The sequence below is a fragment of the Urocitellus parryii genome, chromosome 4 (genome assembly GCF_045843805.1).
Source record: "Urocitellus parryii isolate mUroPar1 chromosome 4, mUroPar1.hap1, whole genome shotgun sequence".
In the NCBI taxonomy this organism is placed as follows: Eukaryota; Metazoa; Chordata; class Mammalia; order Rodentia; family Sciuridae; genus Urocitellus; species Urocitellus parryii.
The window spans coordinates 76,318,791-76,335,745 of record NC_135534.1 but is presented as its reverse complement, the minus strand read 5'-3'; the positions used below and the strand labels follow the sequence as shown (position 1 = coordinate 76,335,745).

The window sequence follows — 16,955 nt, the reverse complement described above, 5'->3', positions numbered from 1 at the left end:
TAGTTTGGAAAATATATTTTCTAGATAAGAATTTTCTTTAATATTCTTGTTTGTTTATTGGTTTGTTTCTTCCTTTTCTTTCTTTCTTTTTTTTTAGAGGACTTAAATAAAAATAAGGATTTGAAGTTCATGCAATACAAACCTTTCACAAAGTTGGCTGTCTATAGATGAAATGTTGTCACTTTCTCCATTGGACTCAGTTTTAGCGTGCCTATCTCTTTGCCAAGGCTTAGTTTGTCTTTATGAACCAGGATTCTTGGAGAACGAAAATAGAAAATCAGAAGCTTGCAGGAATGATTTTCTTGGCTAGTTTGACCAAATATCAGCCTCTTTTCTAAATAAAATGCTGTTTAAAGACTTTTAAAAGGTGAAATTTTAATAGAATCAGCAATAAGAATACCACTGTAAGCCTACTCTTGTTTCTTGTACATTTTGGAGGACATCATCTGAGCAAGGTTATTTGTCACATGATCTGACTCTAACTCTGAGGCCACAAATATCATAGAAAGTCCAATGATGAGAAGTTTTCTGGAATGAAATGTACTAAGGGGCTAGTAGCCTTAGAATTGTTTCACAATTGTAAAAGATCCTTGGTTTTACACCACGGATTTTCCAAGACTTTGATCTTGTGAAACTCGCTCTATGTATTTTAACTGTAGTGTTTGTCTTTAATTCACCTCCTCTTCTAAAGAGTAAATTTGTGTAATGGAGTCTAACACTGTAAACATTTTATGATTTTGTAGTTTCAAAGAAGGAAGGCCGTACGCACATTTGCATCCATTTAGCTGATGGTTTATAGATCTGAGGGCTCTTGGGTTTCTACTTTGCATGAGGAAGCATTTATTTCTTTGCCTTTGCCTCTGAAGTACAGCTCCCATCAGCCCACTCAGAGAGGAAGCACCATGCTAGCAGCTTTGATCAGTCACCTTCCTGTGGCACCTTCCTTTGGCTTTTGTGTTATGATTCCATTTCTGTTCATTTTGCTGTTGCCTTCTTATTTTCCTTACCAAGCAAGTTAGAAAAAAAAAAGGTTTTCTCTTACTTTCTTCTTTTCTACTTGATGGAAGTAGAAAATGTATTTAAAGGCATGGTATTTAGCCCAGAGAATTGCATTGATTACTAAAAATTATATTTAATATGCATTCATTTTTTTAAGATCTGCTCATGTGTGCCTTTTATTGATACCAGTGAAACAGAGAGCATGTCACCTGTGTGTGCTCAGCCGATTCCCCAGTTAGTGAACATGATAATGTTGAACTCTAGGGAATTTGAAATGCCTTCTTTCCAAGTTTTCTTTCTGTGAGGATGGAGGAAAGGGCAACATCCTGGATATAAGATCCGCAGGACTGGGTGAGAAGGATGGATGTAAATGGGTTTATCAGTGGGGGAAACACCAAGAAGGAGAAGAAGAAGAAGAAAAAACCTGAACAGAAAAGAGAATCAGTGATAGAGACCAAGAAATACTGTGTTGTGAATCATGTTGGAGAATATAACTGAAGGTATAGCATCCGAAGAGAGAGAAGAATGAGGATCAGACCTGCAAGAGGCAAGGTCAGATAGTTCAGGATCAGAATGAGTGAATGCTGAGCACCTATGGGGAACTGTTGCTTTAGTACATCTTGATACCTCTTCAAGAGGTATAACAGTTCCTTAAGAAAATCAAATCAGACTGCACCTTCCCAGTCAATGTGAGAAGATATATTTTGATCACTTGTTTGTCAGGTGCTAATGCTGTTGTCCAAACATTGGGGTCACAGCAGGTCAACCCCACAGATCTTGGCAATTGCTCTGTGCAGCTTGAATGACTTCAGGGCTGCTGAAGTTCAAGTAAATAAGACCCAGAGGCCTTCTAGCCTTGGGAAACCCCATGTCTCTCTTTCCCTACAGGGGTGGCCCTGTGTGCTCTGTGGATCTCACCAAGCTTAAACTCTCTTGCTGAAAAATCCTTTATACCAGAAGATCCCCTTGCAGGATTTCAGCTTAAGCACCAAACAACTGTCAGGCAGTCTTATTTTTGTTGTTTCTTCTTCCTATATCAAGGATTTCTTAAATGGTTAACCTTTTCCACTTATTACTAGTCGGGGAATTGTGGAACTGAGACAGAAACCTATAGGTGAGTAAGAATTGACCTGTGTGGTATAAGTCAGTTCCAACCTCACATCCACTCTTTCTGCCCAATGGTAGATGTTGAGATCACATGGGGCTTCTCATTCCCATCAGCCCTCTTCCCTCAATTCTCTCCACCTCCATCTAACTATACCTGCATCCATTAGTGCCAAACATAGTTGGAGGATCATGTCCCAATTATCTTTCCATCTTAGCGACTTTGAACCACATACCCTTAGAGAAAAACTTAGGTTCTTAGCTTAATTTGAAAGGATATTCATATTTCTTTAACCTTGAAGTTTTCTGTATTAATGTCAAGCTTCATTGTGATTCCCTATAGCCTCTCAGTTTGAAGAAAATCCAAAGGATTTCTGTTGAAGATATCATTGAGATCCACATAACTGAGCTTATAAATTATTTTTTTTTCTTTGAGAGAAAATTACCTTTTAATCCAGACCCCGTAGAAAGCTCAGGTCCAGGCCTCTTGGGCAGATTCTACCACACAAGAGCATCCTCTGAGCCCTTTTTATGGAAGGTATCCTTATATACCAGATGCAGATGCTCAGATGTGTTCTTTTGTGCCAGCAGGAACTAGTTATGGCAACACGTGGGGGACATGTTTATCCTCAGGATAAATATTTGGGTGGGAGTTTTGTGTTTCAAGACATGAGCACTAATTATAAATAAAACCATTTTGTTGTGATTTAATCAGTTCTCATTCATCCTCTTGTAGGATCTTGTGGATGCAGATATGTACAGTAGGGAGATTCAGCTCATTCATTTCCATTGACTACATCTGCCAAAGGAAAAGCTATTGCTTCCCCAGCTCCTTTTCAGACTCAAACAAGAATAGAAATCTCATGACTAAGAAAACAAGTATAGTGAACTTCTGTAAAAAAAAAAAAAAAAAAAAAAAAAAAAAAAAAAAAAACTCCTGAACCAGGAGAATGCAGCCTGAAGTAGCTGTAAGAACACTGGCTTGGGGGAGAAAAGACATTAGTGATCGAGTGGACTGACACCTCAGCTGTGCGACTTGGGGCTTGTCTTCAGTTTCTGAGGGTTTGGTGTTGACCTTTCCTTAGGCTTCTTCTAATCTAATGTTCTCTACAGATATGGAACTGGCACTCTTTCCAGCAAGGCTGTGGAGAACAGTCGCTTGCATTTTGATAAGTTGAGCAGGAGATGGCAATGGAAGGAGTACAGGCTTTGGAATTCAAAGGACTTGAGTTTTCATCCTGACCCTGCCACATACTAGCTGCATGAACTTGGGAAGACTACTTGAGCTTTCTTTCCCAAAGTTTCCTGTCTATTGAAAAGAATAACAACTCCATCCTACTAAGGTTGTTTTGAGGATTAAAAAGAGAATAGGACTATTTGAAGCACTCATTTAACACAGTGCCTGATACACAATGAAGAACTGCTTCAGATTACTAAAAATCATATTCCATATGCATTCATTTTTCTAAGATCTGCTCATGTGTGCCTTTTACTGATAGCAGTGAAACAGAGAGCATGTCACCTGTGTGTGCTCAGCTGATTCCCAGTTATTGAACATGATAATGTTGGACTTTTGGGAATTTGAAATGCCTTCTTTCCAAGAGAATAACAACTCCATCCTCCTAAGGTTGTTTTAGGAGGATTAAAAAAAAAGAATAGGCAGTAAATGTTAGTCCTTCACCCTTTTACTAACATTAACATCACAGTAATAAGAGTTCCAGAAACTTGGATGATAACGTGCCATCCACCTTTACCCTACACTCCACAAGAGTTTCTATCTATTTGAGTAAGAGTTTTTATTTTTAATGAAGGCACATTTAGTACTACTCATTTCTTTCAGTGTGTGCTGTGGGTTATGTTTTTATTGTTTTTCTTCAGGGGTTGGTTTGCATTTGTTTATCAGAATCCATCGTAAATGCTGATTTGTCATTCCCTGGGTGGATGTAATTGCTGTGTTAGAGCTCTGATTGCAGAAATGAATGCAGCTGTGCTGTCTTGAGCCGCACGGTCCTGGGAGTGCTGCATGTGTCCAGGCACGTTGCACATCCTGCACTTAAACGGTTTGGGAGGAAGTTTCCAGTACCACAACCTCACAAGCAGTGTTTAATTACCTCAAACTCTGAGTTTGAGGTTAGCTTGGAAATGAAAAACCATTTGGGTTTACCACAGAGGAGAAGTGAGAGGATAAGGCAAGGCAAAAGGAGCCAGGGCTGGCCTTGGGCACTCCTGTGGGGAGCTGGGAGCCCGGTGGGATTCAGGCCAGGTGTTACAGTAAAGACAGAACCAATCATCTGGTTCTGTGAGTGCGTGTACACTTGTGTGTTCGTGTATTCACAACCAAATATATATCAGATATAAAATTTCTATATCTTAAGCTCAGGCCCTATCATCATTGGTGATACTGAATCTCATCTTTACTCATCCAGACACTGCTGTAGTCTCCTATTGATTTCCTTATCTTGAATTTCTTCTACCCCCAGTCCAGCGTCTACTTCAATCTCTACCTGATGAAAATTTTAAAATAGGAACTCTTTTTAAAAAAGGTTTTTGTGGATCTCTCCCATGCCTAGAACAAAGTTCAAACTCCTTACACAATACACAGTGCCTTTTTGGGAACTGGGGGCAGTCTGAGTCAGGCCTCAGCATCTCTGCTCCCCAGTATGTGCCCCGTGCCCAGCCACATCAAAGTCACAGTTCTCAAATGCAGCCCAGGCTCTCTCTCGTTCTGTGTCATGATGTGCTTTTCTCCTGCTTCTCCTAGCTCTGACAGTTCTCACATCGATTCCTTGACAGCTCCAGACCAAATATGGACTTTTTCCATGTTCATTCCGTTGCCATGACTTATCACACCCTGTAGTGAATCTTTTTCTTTTATTTTTATCTAACGTACTGTAATAGGGTCCTCCTAGGACAGTGACTACTCCATCAATTTTTGTAGCACCAAGCACCTAGCTTCCCACAAACAGCAGATGCTTCATACTATTTTTTGGTTGAATGAGTTAATGAGGACTCACTAAAAGTCCATGTGCAGAAATTAGCTATGTCTACAACCCAACCACTGTTAATCTTGAGACCCTTTGGGGATTCTAGATACAGACACTATGACTGTATTTTTTTTTCTTGCTCTATTTTGTACTTTTTTCCATAGAAAAAATCCAAGAATGATAGGGAGCCAATAACAAATCCTTGCTACACCCCTGACCAGAACTTTAGCATCTCACTTTCTCTTTAAATACATTCCTGTGGTCTCAAAGCGCCCAAAAGTCTAATCTCAAAAGTCTAATCTTAGACCTCACTCTGCTCCTTACCAGTTACTGGGTAACTACAAGAAGGCACTTAGAGAAAAATAGACACCAACAATTTTAGGGACACTGTCACATGTCTTTCTCACTTAATCCCTATAACACCTTTTAAGGTAGTTATTTATCAATTCTTCTTCTTTTTTTTTTAGGATGAAGAAACTGAGGATCTGAGAAGTTAAGTAACTTGCCCAAGATCACACACACAGCATTCAGAAAAGCCAGAGTCAAATTCAGCTCTGATTCCAAAGCTTGTACATGCTCTGCTTGACTGTGTCCTCTCCAAATCTCAGTTTTCCCATCTAAATCTCACAGGAGTAGTGAGGGAAGAATGGCCCTTCAAGTGCTTCTCTCAGGTTGCCTGTGTCTCCAGGTGTGGGCAGTATGGTCACTCTGGACTTTCACCAGGATGACGTGTCTCCTGAACCAGTGCTGGCTGCAGTGGTCAGGCATTGCTCAGTCACTACTTCCCAGTCCAGGCCATGCCCTCAGTCCCTCTCTTTGCAAGTGTTTACACTATGCCATGCAATGTCCTAAAGCACTTTACAGACATTATCTCATTTTTATACTTTATAAAAAGCCTAATGGGCAAGTGCCATAATTATTACCCATTTTACAGGCCCCCAAGGCACAGAGAATATAATACATTTCCCTTGATCTTGTGGGGGATTTAACCCAGAAAGTCTAATGCCAGACATTCTTCACTCTATTCCCCAACCACTACCATGAACCCATTTCTTCAAACTCTCAGAAACTTCAGGCTTCTGTGAGAGCCCTAGGGTTCCTTTCTGTAATTTTCATGGACTGATGAGTGGTCTCTGCCATCTCTTCCTAATGCTGTGGGCACTTTAGCCACAAGTTTTCCCAGGACAAAGAGGACCAGGCTAAACAAAGCAGACCCAGAAGAACTAGGGAAGGAAAAGATTGAGCCAAAGACAGAGATCCAATCCTAGTTCTGCTGTTTAATCAGCGTGTGCTTGTTCATCAACTTCCATAGGTGTTTCCTCATCTGTAAGATGGGTATAACATCATTAAGTTGTTTTAGGAAATGACCCATGTTCTCTATCATATAAAACCTTCATCTTGGTCAATTATGCTACCATAACAAAATCTCATACCCTGGTCTGGGTGACTTAAACAATAGATGTTTACTTCTCCTGACCCTGGGAGCTAGAATCTGAGATCACAGTACCAGCAGGGTCAGGTTGTGGTTAAGGACCCTCCTCCTGGGTTGCAGGGGGCCACCTTTCACTGTTTCCTCACATGGCCTTTCCTTGGTGTGTTTGAATAGAGAGCAAACTCTGGTACCATAGAAGGACACAAATCCTGTTAGGAGATGCCTGCCTTTGTGACCTCATCTTAGCCTCATTACCACCTCAAAGACCCTACTTCCAATCAGGGGTTAGGGCTCAACATAAGAACTTGGGGAGAATAAACATTTCAGCGCACAACAGCCCTCAACATGGCAATATTTATCTTCACAATGTTAACGAGGAGTGGGCAGAGGAAGAAGACTGTAAATTAGAAGAGGAACATAGGGCCAGTTACTGAGACCTCCAGTTTTGGAGACATATTAAGGTCACATGCAAAATTCTTGTGCTTCAAGCCCATAGGAAATTCCTGATTTTTTTGACAGTGCATGGTGACATCCAGTAGCAAGAATTACCACTTGAGGTTTTTTTTTTGTTTGTTTCTTGGTGTTTTTGTTTTATCTCAATAAAGATGGAGAATTCTGTCTAAATTAACTGCTATTGTTCCTTATCAACAATCACAGCTTCAGCTTTTTCTAGGGGAGCAAGTCAAGGATAGTATTCAAAGAAACCTTCCAAAAGGTTTCCCAGAGAGAAGACAATATACAAACCAGCTGCTATCTATCCCCCCACCCTGGCAGCATCCTGCCATTTTCAGAATAAAAACCAAAATAGAAAGACCAAAAAAAAAAAAAAAAAAAGAACCATTTTCTATCATGGGAATGTGATCCTCTCTGACTTGAGCCTTTGGGCACAGTAGACAATGCCTCAGGTAGGGGACTAAAATGCTACCAGTCATTCTTTGTTTTTTGGATAGTGCTCTTTTGTAGGCACAATAATTTATTTAAAACTCATGTCTGCAGCTTTGCTGTGAGCTAAGTGCCAAGTAAGATGGAGAATCCTGTGATGTGATTGTGAACTAAGAAGACAGGGAGTCTAGGTTTCAAGATGACCTCCCAAGGGGTGGCCGCCCACAAGCTGATGCGATCCTCACGGTGAGGATGTCAGGATGCACTCATGGCTGCTCAGGCTGCTGGCAGGTTAGAGTAAGAAGACAGTCCTGGAAGGGATGACAGTGGTTCACACGGAGAGAGGAGACTTCTCTGAATACCTGTCACAGGTTTTCCACCTTTTTCTTCCCTCTTCTCTTCCTCCCTCTTTTTTTTCTTTTTCCTTTTTATTGGTGCATTATCATTATACATCAGAGTGGGATTCATTGTTAAATCTTCATACATACACACAATATAACAGTACAATTGGGCAATTTAATTCCCCAGTACTCCCCTCTTCCCTTCCCCACCTCCTTCCTCCATCTCCTTCTACTGAACTGGCCTCCTTTCTGTTTTCACTAGATTTCCCCCCAACCTTTTTGTTTTGTCTATCTCTCTCTTTATGTTTCTACATATAAGAGAAAACATATGACCCTTGACTTTCTGAGTTTGGCTTACTTTACTTAGCATGATTTCATTCTTCTTTATGGCTGAATGAAACTCCATTGTGTATGTATATATACCACATCTCTTTAGCCATTTAGCTGTCGACAGACAACGAGGCTGGTTCCACAGTTTGGCTATTGTGAATTGTGCTACTATAAACATGGGTATGCCTATATCACTATAGCATGATGACTTTAATTCTTTAGGATAAATACTGACAAGTGGTATAGCTGGGTTACATGGTGGTTCCATGCCTAGTCTTTTAAGGAATCTCCTTACTGATGGCTGCACTAATTTACAATCCCACTAATAATATAAAAGTGTTCTTTTTTTCCCCCATATCTTTTCCAGAATTTACTGTATTTGTATTCTTATGGTCTTCCTCTTCCTTTCCCTCTTCTTCCTCTCTTTAGGTTGAAATAAAAGAAGAAAGTGTATTTAGGAGAGATTTGGGGACTGAGTTGATGCAATGTGTGAAGTTGAATAGCTGAATAAGGAAATTATGGTTGCTTTTCTCTCCTCTATCCTGGACTTGAAAGGCAGTGAGGTGGCAGATCTGCCCAATGACGTGAGCCCATGGCCCTGCACTCCTCTCAGCTTGGCCACTGAAGATAGGCCAGTCACATAACTGCTTGGAGTCCAAGTTCCCAGCCTAGGTGGTGGACATGTAACCTCACAGCATCACCATGACAACCTAATCAAATGGCAAATGTAAATGTGGCTTGAAAGACATAAAAGTGTTGTTTATATTGACTTTAATTACACCATCCACTAACACTCTTGGAGCATCTCCTGTGTGCTGTTCTAGGCATTGTACATATATTAATTCATTGATGTCTCATACCTTTTGATGTCACTTACCTTTTGCTCTTATTCCAATTTTTTAGAAATTGAAACTGAGGCCCAAAGAAGTAAATTGCTAAAGTTGAGCTGGGAGTCACATCAGAGCACTCTGGCTGTAGATTCTGTATTCTTAATCCCTCTTCTATGAACAGTATTTAATTGCACAGAAAGAAGTATGGGTGCTAATACAGTAGACAATGCCTCAGTGGTATGTACTATTCCTTGGCTTCAGTCCAGTCCACTGGGAGCTAGAAGCAGCACACAGCCCACATTCTTTGCTGCATCCCTGGGATATCACCCACCTCCAAGATTCTAAACTGTCTCAGATAAAATTCAATTCCTTCCTGCCTATTCCCAGAGACACTCAAGAGTGAACACCTTGATGCTATAACTCCTTCTATCCCTTCCCACCCTCTTGTCCATGTCCTGTGAAGGCGATAGAATTGGGGGTTCCTCTGGGTGAAGTGGGCTGGCTGTGAAATAAAGGTAAGAAAAGAAGGTGGCAATTAAACCACATGACACAGAAAGTAATTTTAGAAAGTGAGGTCAAGTTCCACGCTGGAAAGAGAGATCAAGAGCCCGTGTTTGCTTTATTTATATATGGGAGAAACTTTAAAGGTTTTCCGTAGAATGTTCTTCTGCCAAATAAGGTAGGAGGTGGGCTGTCCAGGTCCAGGGACATGTCCAATCCCAGAGCTATGAGAGCAGCCTTCCTAACCCAGCGAAGACTGAAGTCGTGCATTGTGTATCCATTAAGTAGGAGGGACCACAAAATAGCGTGCAGTGCCAGACCAAAATCTTCTTGGCTCAAGGCCAAGTGAAGACACTAAATAGCTCAGGAGTGGCTTCCCACACCACCCACATGTTCTCTGTCCCAAAATTCTGTCAATTCTTCCTTCCCAGTGTTTTTCACTTTTTGCTTCCTGGAGCCATCATTGTGGTCCATGTGTCACTGCATGCTAATTGTCAGTCCAGAACTCTTCTATCTGGTCTCCCTGCTTGCTGCTCTGCTCCAGTATCAGTTTGGCCCCACACCCTATTGCAAGATGCTTCCAAAGGCTTTGCTCTGTCCTGGATTGTCCTGTTTGGAATAATGTACAGCTTCCATTGCCTGACAAATGAAATTGTCTTCTTAGGCTGTCATTGACATCTCCTGTGATCAGACTTCTCCAGCTTAGCTCCCCCATTACTTCCTTGATCCAAGAAAGTACAACTTCTCACTCTTACTGTCCCTAAGTTTTTGCTTTTGCTTAACCATTCCACCTTCTAAAAAAACCTTCCAAACCCCTCTATCCATTTGTGTCTAGAAAGCCCTAAGGTCCTTGGTCAATGATTCCATCACGCTTCATGATTTCATCTGATGTATATGCTGTCTTCCTCCTCTGGGATCCCCTAGCACTGTTCTTTGTTGCCATCTGGCTTGGGGAGGGCATGCACTTTGGTTTCAGCATCTGCATTTTTAGCCCAGATCACTGTGTAGGTACCTTCCTCTCCTTTGCTACCACCCCAACAAATCTCAACATTATTCAACAGCCTGTCTTCTCTCTTATATTCTACCTCCATGTCCTTACTTTCTAGTTATTTTAATGTAGACAGTGAAAGTTGGCTGTTTTAGTCAGCTTTTTCGCTGCTGTGACTAAAAGACCCAGCAAAACAATTGTAGAGGAAGAAAAGTTTATTTGAGGGCTCATGGTTTTAGAGGTCTTAGTCCATACACAGCCAGCTCCAATCCTCAGAGCTCAAGGTAAGACTGAACAGCATGGCAGAAGATGTGGCAGAGTGTCATGGCTCACATGATGATCAGAAAGCAGAGAGAGAAAGACTACACTCTCTAGATACAAAATATATACCCCAAAATCATGCCCCTAATACCTACCTCCTCCAACTACACCCTACCCACCTTCAGTTACCACTCAGTTAATCTCTATCAGGGGATTAATTCACTGATTGTGTTAAGCCTCTCACAACCGAATCATTTCTTCTCCGTATCTTCTCGCATTGTCTTACATGTGAGCTTTTGGAGAACACCTCACATTCAAACCGTAACAGTGGCATTTAACAGCAGGGTCCCTACAACAAGTACTATCTGTGAGTCAGTCAGCTTTGTGTTTCTGTGACCTCAACACCTGACAAGAACAACTTAAAGAATGAAAAGTTCATTTGGGCTCAAGGTTTCAGAGGTTCAGTCCATGATCAGTGGGCAGCTCAACTCTGCGCCCAAGGTGAGGCAGACCAAAGAGTTGGCAGAGGAAAGCAACTCAGAACCTGGCAACTAGCAAGCAGAAAGAGAGAAAGCACTCTGCTCACCAGGAACAAAATATAAACCCCAAAGTCTTGCCTGAGACTTTGTGACCCACAAAGTGACCCACTTCCTCCAGCCATACCCTACCTACTTATAGTTACCACCCAGTTAATCCATCCAAGTGGATTAACCCACTGATTGGTTGTAGCTCTTATAATCTAATCATTTCATCTCTGAACATTCTTTAGTTGTTTCACAAATGAGATTTTGGGGAACACTTCATATCTAAACTGTAACAACCTAGGTTTGAATTCAGGCTTTGCCTACCCAAACTATAGGACTTTGAGAAGACTATGTAAGCATGCTGTGCTCAGTTTCCTAACTTATAAAATAAGGTTAATAATAGCCTCATGTGGCTATTACAAGAAGTAAATGACCTAATGCACCTGAAGCTCTCAGAACAGTACCTAGTATATGGAAAGTGATTAAATATCAGTTTGTCACTATGTTATGCCTGTGGTCACATCTCTTTTGTGTGACAATAAACTAATTGGTGACTATAAAGCAGCTTTAGATTTAGCAGAGAGGAGTTTCTGTGGTCAAAGACAAAAAAAAAAAAAAAAAAACCCTCAGCCAGGCCACACAATGCTTGATGGTGACTCAGTGGTCATTACTGACATACTTATCAGAAACCCACAGAATTTTCCTGTGGGAACCCTCAACATCCCAACACTGTCCCTGGGCATGGGGCCCCATGTGGTGCTCTGAGAGGACAGTGACTAAGTGCTGCCTCTTAGCCGTGGTGACTGACTCACAAATGAGAGGGCTGAGGGAAGTGAACTCTGAAAGCCCTTCGTCCCTGTACATTTCCTGTCAATACAACCCTGCTGCAGGGCCTGGGCTTCTGAGAAGGAGGAACACACAAGAGGAATTTGTGCAACTGCCAAGTGCCAAGTCTCCCGAGGGGAACTGCTCACCTTCACCACCACTCATCACCTGTGCTCAACCAAGGCCTTGGGAGGGTGGCTCTGCCCCTGTGGGCTTCCTTCCTTCACCATGGGTAGATGTTATCACTGATTTGGCCAGCTGTCCAGCACATGGCCAGAGAATCAGTGCATGTGGTGCTGGAATGGAAAGGTATAGGGCAGCTCCTCAATCTGCAGATTTGGAGACTGAAAGTGAGCAGGATAGTGAACAGAGCAGTCAAGACTGGAGCCCAAAGACTGATGCCCAAGTCTCTGTGCTTTCTAGGAAGTCCTGGTAAAGTGAAAGAGTGAATCTAGTGACTGTGGTGTGAGGAATAGGCAGAAGGAGTGCAGGGAAGCAAGCCCCAGATATGCAGCCCAGCAAAGCCTGCTCTTCCCCGCTCCACACAGTGATCTAGTTTTACTTCTTGGTTCCTCCATTTCTGTCTGGGGTCAGTGAATTTCCCTACTATTTCTCCAACAAACTGTGAGGCCCAAGTAAAAATGATCGCCCAGAAAAGGCTCCCAGCATCTCTTAAACTCATCACTTTTCAAGGTACCAGTCTACACTACCATGGCTTTGGAGTTAGGCATATCTAAGCTGGCATGGTAGCCACTTTGGGTCTGTGGCCAAGGTATTTAAGTTCTCTGAGCCTCAATTTCTTCATCTGCAAAATTCTGCAGTGCAGTGCCTATTAGTAGTGATAGTACTCATTATCTTTTAAGAGTTTCAGAAGTATCAGAATTACTTGAAGAACTTTGAAAACAAAACATTCTGATTAGGTAGGTCTGGGAAGGGGCTGGGAAATCTTAAAAGTTTACAAGGAGATTCTGATCTACATTTTGACTTGGGAACTACTAACCCCCTCGTTGTCCATAGTATCATGAGTGTGGTTCTAGTTCTTTCACATTGTTTCATTACCTACAAGTTAGAGCAATTTTGTAGGTGGTCTGACCTTAGCTTTGAAAAATACTGACTCAGGTCTCTAAATTATCTATTCTTCTTAATGAGCTACATGCCACCAAGACTTTATTGTGAGAGAAGGGGAAGGCAGGAGGGCAAAAGGTTTGAGAGCTAGGATTCAGTATTGGAAATCCCTGTCTTCAAATCCAAGCTGTCAAATATAGGCTGTGTGACCTTTGGCAAATCATTGAATCTTCCCAAACCAAGCTAAAGGACCACCATTTTGAAACTGCTTGTTAAGCATTTTGTTTTATCCCAAACCTACAATTCAGTACATAACAGCCCTCCCCCAAACCCAATCTTCTTCTATTCTTTGTTTCCCAGGGCCTCAGGCCCCAAGTCTGGGCTCCTCTTGGTCAGTCCTTTACCCCAGTGTCTTCCCTATTCTTGCCCTTTCCACCATCCTTGCCACCTTCATTGGAAATGAGGCTTTCATGAGCACCTTCTCACCACCTGCAGGCTTTCACCTTGCTCCTTTCCAGGCCTTGGGTGGTCCCAGATCAGCCCGCCTGAGAAGATCATGATTAACATCTCAAGCTTCCTTTCAAACCTGCGTGGCCTCACCTTGCCCACAACCCCCAGCAGCATTGCATGGCACCAACCTCAGGTCTGACTCAGGTCATGATTATTCAAGAAACAATAGCCATTTCTGAAGAGAAATACTGGAGGTTGGTATTCCAAAAAGACGCCAAGGAGTGCATTTTCTCCAGGCCACAGGCCTGATTTGATCAAATCAGCTTCATCCTGTTGATTTCTTTTAGCATTTGGACTTTTTTGAAGCAAACACTGCAGGAGGCTTGGTTTTTACCTAAAATTATGTTGCTTTGGGGCTTGGAAGGTTTTGTTTAGAGTACCAAGTTGATATTTAAATTCTGTCTCTGGAGCAAAGAAAAGTTCAGGAACACATTCCCAGTGATCTGTGGAAACCCCCAAATGGCACAATCCATTGTATTATGAGAGTCATGGAAAACAAAATCGAGGTGTCCAGCTCCAGCCACTGGGGTGGGAGGCCTGAGCCTAGAAAGTCTAGCTGCCTTTGCAAAATATTTCAAGCGAGTGTTGTCAGCCAGGGCCTCCTGATAGAATCCATAGTCTTGCTGCTTGCTCTTTTTCCCTTTATTGATAGCAGAGGTAGCTCAAGTCTTTTGTTCATATGCTGTTAGGAGGGCCATGAACTCTCTTTTAAAATTGGTCAAGGCAGTGAAAGTTTCATCAGGAGACTGAGATCTTTATCGGTGGCGAGGAAGACATTGTTTATAGACCCTCTGAAGATTCCTCTGGTTCTGGAGTTCTGAAACAAGTGTTTCAGACTCAGTTGTTCAGACCCAGTTTCCTCTTCTATATGCTTCATACCACCTCATAGTCATGCTGCAGGTTAGCAAAATTCAACCTCAACAATTCTAATTTAAGCTGTTAATCACATGCAACTTCAATCAAAAATTTTCACCCATCAAAGCTGGCCAGTAGTCACCAGACATCAGTAGGTGGTAAGTCCAGCCAGCAGTTCTACAGGCTGCCTCATTAAATAAGAAAGATTGCCTTGCTTACAATCTCAGATGTCCCTGGCCTCTGTCTACAGGGCCACTCTTCACCTCTCAAGATAACTATTAGAACACAAGTCTCAGAAATCATCCAAGGCAGTAAGAACTGACTTTAATATGGGAAGACAGTGTAGACTGGAATATTTTTCTATCAAAGAGGAAAATTTACGGTAGTTTTGTCCTCACACAGTGCCTAAGGCTCCAACTGATGAAGGAAGTTAGAACCAGTAAATGCACCAGTGTTGGGTAAGAGGCATGTGATGCCTCTACCCATGGGGAGGCATCTTGTCCAAAGGGGACGATCTTGTCCAAAGCTTGACATTTAGTCAACCTTCTTTTCTCAGCTGAAAGAATTATTCATTTGTTTTTAAACTGTATTTTAAAGTTAAAGGTTTCTTTAAGAAAACAAATAAATGAATACAAGGCTGCCTCCTTTTCTCAAAATGTGTTTTGAAAACCCTACAGACAAAGCCATGCCTCTGGGAATAAATAATCCAGCTGCTTTAAATGTTATGACAAAGGAATACAAGTTCAGGGACATGAACTCAGAGACGCTAGACATTCTCATGACCCCAGTGAGAAAGATAGTGGGGCTCTAGTTTCCAGGGCTGGATTTTCTTTCCCCAAAAGACAAATCATCAGTCAGACCCATTGGATTCTCTGTATTACCAGTCAGCTTTTCATAGGAACAAGGGACATGCATGTGGCTCCCAGGTCTCTCTTTGCAGAGCCTGTGTAATTGGAAGTGTTAATGCAGGACAACAAGGATTAACAGCAGACTGGCTCCAGGTTTGGGGTAATCAGATAATGCCCCATCACCTCCTTCACGTTTGATTTTTTTTCGTCCCCATTTGCCAGTGGAAAAATACTAGACCTATAGTCTTCTCTCCATGTGAAGTTTTTCCTTTATCCTTATAGACTTTTCTATAAGTAGGACTGTAAAACTGAAGCTTGGAGGCGCAGTAATTTACAGTCTGGATTTCTGTTTCCTGACTTTGGTTACCAAGCTCATTTCCTTCAAAACACAGAGAGGTGACCAGAACAGAACCATTGCTAGGAGCTCTGGTAAGACTGATGTCAGGATTGAGAAATAGGCCCCATTATCCAATAGTCTACAAACTCAGGATAGACTCACTATAGGACAATGGGGCTCAATAGTGACTGCACCTCATAATCACTTGAGGAATTTAAAATAAATACTAATGAGGTCCCACCTCCAGAGATTCTGACTGGATTAGTCTTGATATATGGCCTGGGCATTAAAATTTTTTAAATTTTTAAAATATATAAATTTTTAAAATTTGAAAGCCATTGCTTAGGAAAGACAGACCCAGTGTCTTAAAATGTGGACCTCTGCTGTCCCAAAGGCAGAACCCTGTAAATGCTCCCATGGCACCAACAGTATTAGCAGAAAAGTGAAATGGGGACAGGGAATAGGGCTCAGCCACAGCTGGGAACCAAACCGCCACACCAACTTCCCATGGTGAATGTTGTCAGAGCCAAAAGGTTGACTCTTTCTCATATGCTGGCTTATAATTGAGTACTTAAATCTTATCTCTCCAACTGAATTGTAAGTTCCCTCAGAGATAGATGCCAGCACCCCAAAGATGCCCACCATCTTCCCCTTTAAACTATATGCCCTGGTGGGCAGGACCTGAGTTATTCTTCATCATCATAGAGCACAGGACTAGGCACATGGTGACTGGGCATGGAGAGGTTCTGGAGAACATTAACAAGAGGCATAGACATTCTGGAAAAGCAATATTTCCATGTTAATTCATCCCAGAAGCCATTCTGCTTTTATGTCTGGAGTTGGGAATGTGATTTTGTGTGGTGTAACTAAAGCTGCCCTTTACTTGCAAGTCCATAGGCTTTGTGCCACACATTCAGCCTCCTGTACCTTTTCTTTGGTCCAGGTACACAGGCTTCTGCTGTACATTAAATCTGTGAGTGAGAATGGCCTTGTTATAGGAGCCATGAGCATATTCACTGGGTCCTAAGGGTTGTGATTTTGAGGTTGATACTAAATCCTTCAGAGTCAGGAGAGGGGGCAGACTTTACAAGTCAGCAGAACTGCCAAGAATGTGCTTGCCAAATGGCTGTGTACATAATTCCCAGAATCTTGGTAATTTCACTGTGTCTGATTGAAAAATTATATTTGTGGTCTTGGGCAAGGAAGAATAAAAGAATTGCATTTAATATTTATATGCATATGGGTAGAGAGATTTTCACTGTTTGAAAAAGTCCTCCTTCCAAAGTTGAACACCATAAAAGACAAGCAAATGTAGTTAAAGTTTTTAGAAATCCAGCAC

The 16,955-nt window shown here is 41.9% G+C and overlaps 1 protein-coding gene across 2 annotated transcripts in view; it reads left to right on the top strand.

The window, feature by feature from the left end:
- The window catches only part of Me3 (malic enzyme 3), a 199,031-nt gene that overhangs the window by 17,372 nt on the left and 164,704 nt on the right, over positions 1-16,955 (top strand). Inside the window, exon 2 of one of the 2 annotated variants that reach the window (XM_077796882.1) lies at positions 5,555-5,579. The exons of the other annotated variant lie outside the window; for it this stretch is intronic. The gene's annotated coding sequence lies outside the window, so the exon portion shown is untranslated. The remainder of the gene's footprint in view (positions 1-5,554; positions 5,580-16,955) is intronic. 2 annotated transcript variants of the gene reach the window in all.